At 37.5% G+C, this 12,499-nt stretch overlaps 1 long non-coding RNA gene across 1 annotated transcript; it reads left to right on the top strand.

Moving 5' to 3' along the window:
* Positions 1 to 5,522: 5,522 nt before the first annotated feature.
* LOC116184333 (uncharacterized) lies at positions 5,523 to 12,128 on the top strand. Its single transcript, XR_004149095.2, has 3 exons — positions 5,523 to 5,591; positions 11,181 to 11,266; positions 11,990 to 12,128. It is a non-coding gene; the product is annotated as an uncharacterized LOC116184333 (long non-coding RNA).
* Positions 12,129 to 12,499: the final 371 nt, after the last annotated feature.

Here is a 12,499-nt window from a genome sequence, read left to right as displayed (position 1 = left end):
TCTTAGTCAAATTAATATCTTAACAGTTTTAACAATTAATTCTGTCAAAAAATATATGCTCATTGTTCAAATTAATGCAGAGATGTCTCATCAGTAATAGCCTTCAAATTGTTTGTGTCTCCTTGATATTATTTCACATATTTTCCAGCAAGAAGTGTGAAAGCTGAACAGAAGCCTCCACGTGTCCCATCTGACACAGAGGGCTGTTGCTTGCCCCAAAATGACTACCAAGATTTGTCAGGCATTTGCCTCATGCAATACCTCTGCAAATGAAGTTATAAGTGGAGATGCATTAGCCAGTCCATTGACCACAACAGTCATCAAAGCAAGCTAAGGTCAGCTCTGGCAAAGGCAAGGCCAGTAACTCCTTACACCCTGAGCTATCAGGGCAGGCCAAAAGTTGCAGATTTTTACTGATAAGAAACCTGTGTTTATGGGGGTACAGATTCATTGTTGTGTGTTCCTTTTAAATCCTTTGTAAAACTGTATGATGCTCTGTAAATCTGCTTTATGTCTCTGGTACTTGAAAAGATGTTCAATAGGAATTTTATTTTGGTTTTCAGCTGACAAACCTCTATGTATTTGTGAACTCAACTATCAGTATTCCAAGGACTAATGTTTAAAATGATGGAGGTCTGAACTTCCATGCTTCTATCAGAGAAAATATCCCTTCTCTTCTCTGCAAAGCATTTAGTTTAGCCTACCCTGCAAATATCACAAAAGACATTAGTTCCATCTCAATTATTGCAGTTGGGTTCTGTTAGAATCTAAATTTATTTCACAGCAGCATGTAGTTGTGTGTTGTTAACACCTGACTGCTGAAAAGTACCAGGTTATTTCAGTGGGACCTTTGAATGATGTTTTCTAGTTCCTGCTAAAAAATAGTGGCTGGGAAAACAAAACCCCATGAGTGAAGTGCTGACAACATCTGCTGTCTTTACCTTTATCTAGCTCCAAATTTTGGCTAGAAACTCTTCACATGCCTTCCTTACCCCTCCTTTTTTGCAGGTCTGCCAATAGTGTATAAAGAGATTATTTCAGCAGATGGTGTTCCTCATTGTTATTCCTATTTGTATCCAGAGATTTTTGAGTCCATGGGTGCAAGAATGCTCTTGCCCACTGTGGTTGTATTTCCACTTTGGCTTTAATTTCAAAGAGTCCATACGGCCAACATAATCTGTGATACCTCCTAATTAATAATACTTGGAAGCACTGCTCTTGATGCTTTCAAAATAGTAATGTGTATCAGGTTGTTTGTGCTGTGTTCTGAGTCTGTCAGGAGAAAGAAGAGCATGCAGATGATCCTTATAAGCTAGTAAAGAATGCTGGATCATAAAAGAGGATATACTAGCCCCTACATACAAGAAGAAAAATGTTATTAGATCCTGTCTTTTTCAGTGCTCATGCTGGAAGGTGGTCAAGGTTACTGTAAGAATTACTTTGCAAGAGATTGTTCAAAAGCATATTAAAGACAGAAAAACTGGTGAGGTATTTCCCCTATATGACTTGCCCAAGTCAATTTAAGCAAATCTGAAAGCAAAGTACCTCTTCTAGTTTCTTATGACCTAGCCTGCGTCTTCTGCAAGTACAACAACGTGTTTCAGATCATTTATATGAGAGTGCATGTAAATATGTGTCTCTAAGTGTTTTAAATGTCTAAATTCCCACTGTAGTAATATTAAGATATCTAGAACAGTATTCAGGTGCATAGAAAAGTATCCAGTACCATGTGGAATACTCCTACGGGCATCCATACATTCCTATTTGTCTGCTGAATTTCTCTGTAAAACAGAGAAAATAATAGTTGAAAACCAATCTACTGATATCTTTGAAGGCCTCCAATAAATGGACTACCAGGGATAAAAATAATTGTCTTTTCAGGAGTGCATGATGCATGAGAAGTGACAGGGACACAAGAATAGAAATTACTGAGTAGATGTTATGACCACATCATCTACCCCGTGAAGATGCGTGTTTCTTTAAAATAGAAATTTAATACTGAATCATAATGCATATGTTGCATTGGTAGGACAAAAAGGGATGTTTCGCTACAGGATATAAAATCCGCATCCTGGATTTTGTCTCTGTTGCAAAATTGCTATTCCCTCAGATAAATATATGGGTTATATGTGTCGAAGTTGGCTTTAAAACTGTTGCCTAATGCTTTTTAAATAATGCAACAGGCCTAAACTTTGAATGTTTGGCCAGAGGCACATTTTACCTCCAGGTAAAATGCAACAGCAAATGATTTAATTTGGTTTATTTATCCTAACACCCTAACATATGCAAATGAACTCTAATATCCCTCTATTATAATATTCTATTGAGAACATAAAATCGTCTTGGTTTTAAAGGTGTTGGTTTAAAAAAATTATGAACTGTTATGACATAAAGTATGTATCTTTGGTAACCAATTTCCTTCTCTATCTTCATTCAGAGGTTGCACAGTGTTGCATCTAGCCATATGCAGTTATGAAAGGGAACTGGATTATGACATATGGACTATAAAATGTGGCATTGCTGACTGAATCAAATACAATAGCTATGGTGGTCTTCAGGATCTGACCTTGCAATCCATTATTCAAGATGCAAATGACTGTCCATATGGCTAAACTATCTAATTGCTAAAGAAGTTAACTTTCTAATGCCACATTCTTAGAATAGACTAAAAAACTAAGAGCTTGGACCTCCTCAGGTCTTCACTTATCTAAACCATCCTGACAGATAAGTGAAGAATTATTTTCAAATCTTTCCACTTGGAAATGACAGCTACATTTCAACACCATTATGTGCCTTCAAGCTGTGTTTCTCTGCCTACCTAAATCTTTGTTCTAGGTTCTGTCACATTTTCAGCAATTCAGAGTGTTCATTTTAAAAGATGCCAGATTGGGCACAGGCTGTTGGAATTCATGATACTGGACAGGGTGAAGCAAGAGAATTTTGAATGAATCCTTTTTCTAAGTCAAAATTGGAATAGACTAGTAGAAGACAAACCTTAGTAGTCCAAGACCAGACTAAAGTATCTCACTATAACATATGTATGTATGCATATGTGTTTTGCAGATATTTCATTGCAGAATGTAATTGGTACTCTTTAAGACTGTGTTATTTCTTAAAAGCTCTGAAGGTATTTCATTTACATACTAGAGAATGTTTTGCTATTTATTCCAGGTATTTCCATTGTGTGCAGTGGAACTCCCTACAGGCTCTGAATTGCTGGGTGTTAAATGGAACAGTCCTTGCATCCTGCCTGCATGCAGAGAGTAATTTGTGAGCAAGGAATTAAAAGCCTGGGTTTTAATATAACAGCTGGCAAATCAACATTGTGTTTCACTCATTCAATTAAACTACACAGTACGATTTTGGATTTGGTCCAAGTCATATCCTGGAAGAATATGAGTTTTTCACTGAGAGTTCAATGCAGTCCTCAGTGAGTTGCAGCTATCAAATAAACTGCAGCTTCCCCAGTCCTGGAAGATTTATGACCTTCACTCTAAGCTTGACTACAGCTGTTAAGTCCAGAGTTTTAGAGGGCTGAGCCTCTGACATTCATTGAGTAGATGGGCTGTATTTGTCAAGCTGACTAATCTCATATAGAGTTGATGTGAATCATTCTTCAAAGTACTGTTAAAAGATGCTGGATGTCAGACATGAAACAGGTCTGTCATCACTTGCTCCAGTGACAGGCACATAGGAGCAAAATACTCTGAAACATGATAACAACTTAAAATATTGGCAGGTACAAGAAGAAGAAGAAAATTTACTTTATCTTTCCCCACACAAACTGAAATGATACATATCAGCATGCTATGGCAAGTGCCTCTTCTTCCTTATGGGCCAAAAAAGTAATTCATGCTAAATGATCATGTCTCTTTATGTTCCAGAGGGACTGTCTGACTTTGCCCAGAGTCTCCTTCCCTATATGGACTCCATATTAATTGCTTCAAGGAATTATTTACCATGTATTCCCCCAAAAATGATCCCAACCCAAGCCTTCTAGCGTCATCGTTGCAGAGTATTTTTTTTCTAGATGCTGCTTTTATTTTTCAAATTACTTGCCTCATTTCTCTTTGAACTGATTTGAGACAATTCACAAGCAAAAGTCTAAACTGAGTCTGTGCATATGGAGTTTCATTTTCCTAACATATTTTTAAGGCATATCAAGATAAGATCTAGAGACTGTATTTCAAAATAATTTCACATAGTTTACTCAAGTCTGCAGAGTTTTCAAAGATAAACTCTTCTAAAAAAATTTAAAAATCTAGTTTTCTTTCACATAACTTTAAATAGATTTATAGATCCCTTCCATGTTTCATTATCTACACTCTGGATATGCCTACCTGTTATTTTATCAATTACAGGTGAACTTTTTCTGTACACACTGTACATACATTTGAACAACAGATGCTTTCACTGTTGATATACCTGTTAACATTTTTGTTTACTAAAATAAATAAGTTACTAGAAGCACATCAAGAAAACAGATAGAATTTGTTAGTCTGTGCTAGACAGAAGCCAGTCTTTGGGCCATGACCAGATTTAAATTATGCTATCAGAAATTTCCATTAATATATGCTTTCTAACTCCATTATACATTGTCAGAGTACATGCAGACATTGTCGTTTCCATGGGAATACAGAAGGAGAAATGAAGATATTCTCATTGCTATCAGCCAAACTTCTTAGTGCCCTCTCAGCCTATGTCATCTACTCTTTCAATTTCATAAACTTGTGTTTCACACGTCATTTCTCACAGAGAAAGAAGGTACAGCTAGGATGTGGATGGAATATGATGAGAGCTTTCTTATCAACAATAAGCAAAAAGCTACATTCTTTCATGATTTTTCATGAGAGTGGACTGGCTACCTGAAAAAAAACTTTCCTTCTGTTTTATTACCTGTTTTATATACACTTCATTGATGATAACCTGGAAGCAGAGAAAGATTTAACAGGAGTTGTTAGTGATTTTTAAAATAATAACAATAGGAAAAATATTAATTTAAAAGTAATTATTAAAACATCTACTTTAATGAAAGGAGGAAGTTGTCAGACCTGCCTGATTTAGCTTTGATTTATCTATGTGGTATTTTATAACAAGTTTGGTGCAGCTTTGCACAATAAACTCTAAATACCTTACATTTTCAAATCTGATCATGCAGTGAACTTGAGAGTTAGATTTGCTTTGCTGCCATCCCTTCAGTTCTTGCAAGTTCCTACGATGGCTGTTTGATACATACCACGTAATTTGTATTGACATGAGTCATTGGAAACATTAACATGTGAGAACAGGGAGGAAGACCCCTCATAGGAATTTTATTCCTGCTTAGTGTAAAGTGAACCAAAACTTCCAAAAGACAGGAGAGAAATTGCCTTAGCAGCAGGTAAAGGACAATGCATAGGACAGCAAACACCTCTCTTTTGCTTCTCTGAGAAAAAAGACTGAAGACGAAAAATGCCTCTGACTCTGACTTCCTTTGTTCTGTATTTTTAACAGAAATTATAGGATTTCTGAACATCTGGGCACGTATGAAGGAAAACAAATGGAGGAAGACTGGTGTGACTGGCAAAATGGGAACATATTCCCTTTTGTTGGTAAGGAAGCAATGAAGAAAACGGGAATGACAGAAATCCCTATGCTTGTTCACTTTCTGTTCCTAGCGTTTGGTACCATCATATTTTCTACTCTTCTCTCAGGCTGACCTGTATGAAATGCACAGCCTCAACCTGTGTAGAGTTGGGTAGTAGTGTTGTAGTAGAGTTGAGTGTAGTCTGGGCAGGAGGAATAGTTATTTGACACATGGCTAAAAGGCAGTCACATGGAAAATAGGAAGGCAGGTCAGTGAGTCTAGGACTTGAGAAGCTTGGGCCAAGGTTTCTCTATGATAGGAAGGTGCATCTGTTGTTAATCACTGTATGAATCCTTATTTAGTGCTAAGAATAATTTTTAGCTAACAAGATAGAAACTACACAGTTCCTTTCCTCATACACTTTACACATGTTTGATACTGTAATTCTAACATTTTACACTAGAATGAAGTGTGTTCCTGACAGCAGCTGAGATGAAAGCTGACATCTGGAACCTAACAAGTCACATTTACTGGAGAAATCTAGGAATATATGCCTTCCTCTTTGTGTCTTCAGTAAAAAAAACCAAAAAAAAAAACAAAAAAAAGGATGATCTCAACTGTGAACAAGGGAATTTAAACCTGCTAGCCAGATTCTACTAAAAATGCCTTTGTGTGACAATCTGTCTGCTTAGCTTTGGCACATAACTTGCAGTGAAACTTTAGGTGCTTAAAGAAGTAAGTTCCCACTTTCTCTCTACAGTCTGTCACTGGAGAGAAGCCACATGGTTAAGTCTGTTTGCTAGCTTTAAACAATACTCTATGGGTCTAAAGTTGGGTAAAAAAGGTCACCATGAAGACTTTTAATGACACCTTCCTGTTGCCAAAGAAAAGAACTTTCTCTGGAAGCATTCTAACATTTGAAAACATGTTGGGCATAGGATGTCTGCCTGATGGTAGCCTACCTCCCATTTTACATAGCCCAGAGCTAACCAAGGAGATTCCCTTCCTTATCCTCCAGTTCCCCATAGCCTTTCAGAACCCCTTGTCCTTTCTTTTTCTGCATCCAGCTTCTTCCCTGCTATTTTCTCCTCTTGATTTGCTTGTCTGTTTCTCATCAGCATTTTCTGCCTGCTGTCTGTGCTCCTTGCTTCTGATCCCCAGCTCCTTTAATGTCAAAGTAGAGACAAGTGCTAAAACTGCTCTCATCATTAACACTTTTCATAACGTTTTTTTGTAAAGAACTGCCAGCATACAATTTACTTCACAGATTCTCAGATGTCTGAAGGCCATCCATCTGCAACTGATAACATTCCATGATGGAAGGTCCAACAAATGTAACTTGGTACTTTCTAGAGACAGTATGCAGAAAAGTTAATGTTTTCTTTTTGGCTTCAGTGGTGTCCTGCCCTTTTCACAGAAGGAAGAGAATGTATTATACTTTCTCTGGGGCACCTGGCTTAAGCTTATATCTGAAGGCTGTAGACTGTTGCCTCTCACAGATCACTGAGCTGTAGGCAGTCTGTCCAAGCACCCTGTGGAAAGAATTAATACCTGGTTATGAATAGTCCATCCTTAATGGAAAACACAGGTATGTGAGAGTGGCTTAAAAAAGTCAGATGTCATAGGTTTGATTCATACTTAAATACCACAAAGCATTTCCCACTGCAACACTGATATGGAGGAGCAGGAAGGCAGAGTAACATGCTGCTGGGGCAGTCTCCTGGTATGGAGAAGACTGTCAGACGTGGTCGATCCCAGTGTGTAGCACTTACTGAAAAGATTTCTTTGCTTACCTGCTATTTCTTGTATTTTTTGTATGGCTGGGAATCACAGAGTAATTGACTATATTTTGGTTGTATTTTCCATCAGCCCAGGAAAGGACCAGTTCCACACTCATCTCCTACAATCACAGCACTAGAAAACAATGTATTACTTAGAGCATAAAATGAAGTAACTTAATGAAAGACAAGTCATTATTATTTAATATGAGCTGCAGCCATATGAGACTTCTGCCAAGCCCAGCGAAGAAAGCTTCCGTGATCTCTTCCAAAGTCATACAATAAACTGATAGCTATTTTCCGACATTTTTTGAGAGGATGATACTAGGTATGGTTAAAAATTAACATTTTAATGAATAAGTTTGCATGAGAATTATTTACATTTAACCAATACTAAGATAGGAATGAAAGGGAAAATAATAAAAATGGGTGCAATATGATAGACTGAGAGAAATATTCCTGCCAGTGTTAATATAGAAAACAGTTCAAGATCTAATAAATATTATTAAATATAAATCAAATATGTTATCAAATAGAGAAGAATCTGTAAAACGTCTCTGTAGCATGTCAGAAACAGGTTGAAAACCACTGACCTGCCTTAGATACCAATTGAGTACAAAGAGATCAGCCATAAGTAAATTGCAACATTGGTAATAGGGAGGTGACAGAAACTTGTGAATTAATTATTTTGTGAACTTTCAAGGCCTCCTAAATAATGAATGATATTTGAAAGATTCCTTAAATCCTGTACAGGATTTAAGCACTATTTCTAGATATTTTTAAATTGAAAAATTATTTTAATAGAAGAAAAGCACTAGCACACAGCATCAAAGCCCCTACTAAAAGGGATCTTGTGTTCCTGTAAGACATTGGGCTTTCAGTATTTCAGCAATGTTATGTCTTTTAGTACTCTTGACTATATTAATATTTTCTTGCAAACCTGTTGTATATAATATGACATCTATTGACAAAGCAGGGGAGAAGTAATAGGATATCATAGACAGCAGGAGGTCCATAAGGGTACAGTACTGGGGAAATGAAAGGCAAGTGAATAGATGAATGGAGAAACATTGGGAGGAAAATAGGGGGGAAAAGTAGAGAGAACAGTGAACACAGCAGGGGACTGTGCTTTGGAGAAAGGAAGTGCCATAAAAGCAAATGAGAAAAAGCACAATGAAAGAAGAAGGGAAATTATTTGGCTAGGTGAACCTAATCAGAACAGTCAGAAAGATATGGATTTTCTTATTAAGCAGAGGCTTCAAGGGACACAAAGCCTACTAAATGGCTCTCTGTCGTCTGTTTTGGAGGTACACCTGTGGTAAGAAAAAAGTAGACAGGACAGAAGAAAGTAGAGACAGCAGGACAAAACTCATGTTCCCTCTAACTGGTTTTTGGCTTTCACAGTTGTAGATTGTACAAGAAATTGCCCTAAGCATCAACACTCACTCAAAATTCTTCCCCAGGTGAATTGCAGCTCAAGCTGTTATAGTATCCAAGAGGGAAGTGTAAAAGTCAAGTCAAATTCAGGGTCTTCCTTATATAACAGCCTCAATAATAGCTTTATTAGCCATTGAGATAGCGAACTGCTTTCTGAGTAGTTAATAACTGATTGTGTCATTCACAATATCCCTTCAAAACATTTTTGTCCTTTTACTTCCAACAGTAGAAACAACTCTTTTATGTATTCTCTGCTAGCTTTTAAGAAAAAACACATCAAGATCATCTACAAAGTAAGAGCCAGCCTATCAAAATAATCTTCATACATTCTTTTCAGAACGGACTGATTCTCTGCCATTCTGGTTACCTGTAGGAATGATTAATAACCTTTGCATGTTGATCATGATGAATGCTACGGGTTTTTTTAAAGTGGAAAATTCCTAAGAGAAATGTACCTTGTAGAGCTTCCACTCACACTCTTGGGTACTTTAGGCACTCTGGTAGAATTTCCCACAGCAGTAAGGGTCTGTGTTTCAGAGATTTAAAATCATTTCAGTGTCAATACATTAAGGCAGTGGTGTACATGATCACGGCCCTTCTAGATTCCTACGTGGTGTTTCTCTGCAGATGGCTCAGTCACTTTAAAAAAAAAATCCTGAATGTGACAGTACCTGCCACATCAACTATGAAAAGTGGATATAGCAGCTCAAATTCTTTGATACTGTAACTCCAGGGGAGGGAAAGTAAGCTCTAAGATCTGTAAGCTTTAGCAGACTTGAGGCATCAAATCTCTTTGATTCGGCTCAAATGTTATGCAGCTAAGCAAATTCTAGTTTTATAGTTTCCAGACAATTTTGCCTCTCTCAGCTTTCTGGCTTAGGTATTCATCATTCATGTCTTTTGTGTGTATTACAGTTTCAAATAGACCATGATAGTGTTTGAGAGCTCCCAGTGTGAGAATTTGTATGGCTCCTTATTTTGGCTGTACAAGGTACTGAGCTCAGCAATGTTTTCTAAGTTTGTAATACCTGATATCTTACCATTTGATTTTTTGTGCACACAGCCCATGATATTCCTTACACATCAGCAACAAACTAATGTCTAGATGAATTCCAAAAATTCAATTTCAAACTTTTAATTAAAAAAAATAATACAAAATACTTCAATTTCAAAAATATATAAAATGTCAAACTTTTCATTTCATTTACTAGCTTCCTGGCTAATCATATGCAGACCACTATTTGTGTGAATATAGCTATATTTTCATAAGGATTATGGGGCCATAGAACTAGTCCCCTAAAATGATATTGCAAAGTGCAATTCTGAATTCTCTTTTGATTGATTATATCCATAGGCTTAGCAATGATTCAGCCTGATCAGTTTGATTGAGCATGATGCCAGGATTTTAGACCAGTATGAAGACGCAGTCCCACTGTTTGTACTTGTTACAGTCCCGTAGTGAAACTTCATTTAATAGCTTGTGGCTATTCAGAGAATATGTAAACACTGTTGTACTGGACTCAGTGGATCTGAGATAACTTACTCAGGAGCTGAGCAATGCACTACAAGCTCACCATCTCCAAATTTTCACTCTAAGATAGCAGCAGCCTGAGGAGAACGCAAACGACAGAATACACCTGAGATTTTGAGCTTAGGCATGGGTTACCTGTGGTTTTCAAGTAACTTATGCTTATCAGCAGGTCAAGAACTGCTACTGTATTGTAGCCATACTATTTTCTGGTTAATGCACAAGAGGAATAAACTGACTCTGTGTTATGGGAGGAAAAAAAACCAAAAAACCAAACATCAGGACCTAATTAGACTAATACTACCAGATTATCCTGCAATGTGTGGTAGTGCTGAGAGAGAACAGTGGGACCTCTTGGGAGCCTGATCTCTCCCATTAGCGCAATGCCCCCTGCAACTTTCATCTTGGATCTCTGTGAAATGTGCTATTTTCCTGCTGATTTTGCCCATATGAACAAGAAAACGTGGGTTGGAGGATCACGAAGATAATCTGCTCTCCTTCTACTTTAGATGGGAGTAAAAGGGTAAAACTTACATGTGTCAATGGAAAGGCTCTCACTGACTTCAGTGTTTGCTTTGCTGGGGCTGTGAGTCAGAATGACACATAGGTGGTGGGGATTTAGTTATCTCTTGTTTCCTGTCTGTTTTAAGCAATTATCTGGTTCAAACGAATTTAGGAAACTCACTCTGCAGCTTGCAACTACTTCAAGAGGAAATATGCAAGACAAAGCCCCTCATTGATTTGCTTGTATATAAATACAGCCTTAATAAAGTACAGTTTTCTTGCTGTTAATAGCATAATGCTGATGGAAGAAAGGAAAGGAATAAACTAATTATCTCCTTTTCTTTGTTTTTTGCTTTTCTTACTGCAGGCTGCTGAAATAAGGCAAGTAAAGTTTTGCCTCATAATGCAATCTGATGGACAGCAAGGTTTGAGGCATTGAAGCACTATGAGGAGGTGAGAAAGTAAGGTCTCCTAATGTCAGCAGAAGGAATATACATGTTCTGTTGAAGGATGAAAAAAGAAATACTGAAGCTTACACTTATTTTGTGCTCCTTACTGATGAATCTAGGAGTCAAATAAAGACAATATTAGGGGGAGTTAATAGTCCTTCTTAGATCAAGTGACTTAGCTACAGCCAATGAACAAATTACTGTCTTAAAATTCAGTCAGAAATCTCCAGAGATACTGAGCAGTCAAGGCAAGTAAGAAGCCCTGGGGTCTCATTTCATTCTTCACTGATTTGTATGAAGTGCAGAGCTCAGTAAGGAGTGAATTTTGAGCCTCTGCAATCTTGTAAACCCTATTTCAGAGACTTGAAAGAGATAGCAAAGGAAAAAAATAAGAGACAGAGGCGCTTTTTTTCCCCATTCTCTTCCCTAATGCTTGACAGAGATCAACATGTCATTTCATCTCACAATACCTTCCTGATTACATGATTTAGCAACAGTTTTGTTTCCTATAAATCTCCAGGTATTTTGTGTTGCTGTCTGATTTCCTGAACAAAAATATTTCTGCAGTTCTTTCTGTTTGTGCTGCCTCCACTAATGAGTTCTCAGAGGTACATTAACCTAAATAGCTTTATAAATGAGAGGTGTTGAAGGAGACTTCTTAGTGCAAAGGGCTCGGGAATACGTGTAAAAAGCCTTCTCCTCTATTTTCTCTGTTCTTCTTGCACAGAATTTTCCTTTTTGAGGGAAAAGGGAGCTGCCATTCCCATTACGTGCCCAGCCTAAACTTGATTGGACTGTGTCATCTTTCCTTGCTGAGACCCACAGTACTCCAAATATCATGTATGACCACAAGACTAAAAGTCTTTCAGCTCTATTCTTATTTTCCCTCATTTTATTGGTGCTGGGGAACATCAACTATCTAAATAGTGAAGAGGAATTGAGCATTATAAGGAACATAAGCAGGCATTACAGCAAGTAAAAGGAATCAGATGTCTCTGGGGCTCTGATGTTGTTAATTTTCCAAAGTTCTTCTTTAGTTCTGAGACAAAAATAAGTATTCATGTACAAGTTGGCATGCTAAAGTCAGTGTAACTGTTCAGCCAGGAGTTGTGGTGCAGTATCTGAACTGAGCTTTATTCTCCTCATTAATATGTGACCTACCGTGAAGCAAGGAAGTGAGACAGAGTTCCTCAGGCAAGACAGGGATGCATCTAATTGGCAGAGGATGGCAGTTTCC

This window comes from Lonchura striata, chromosome 2 (genome assembly GCF_046129695.1).
Source record: "Lonchura striata isolate bLonStr1 chromosome 2, bLonStr1.mat, whole genome shotgun sequence".
Classification (NCBI taxonomy): Eukaryota; Metazoa; Chordata; class Aves; order Passeriformes; family Estrildidae; genus Lonchura; species Lonchura striata.
The sequence above is the reverse complement of the archived record's forward strand: the minus strand, read 5'-3'. Positions and strand labels throughout refer to the sequence as shown.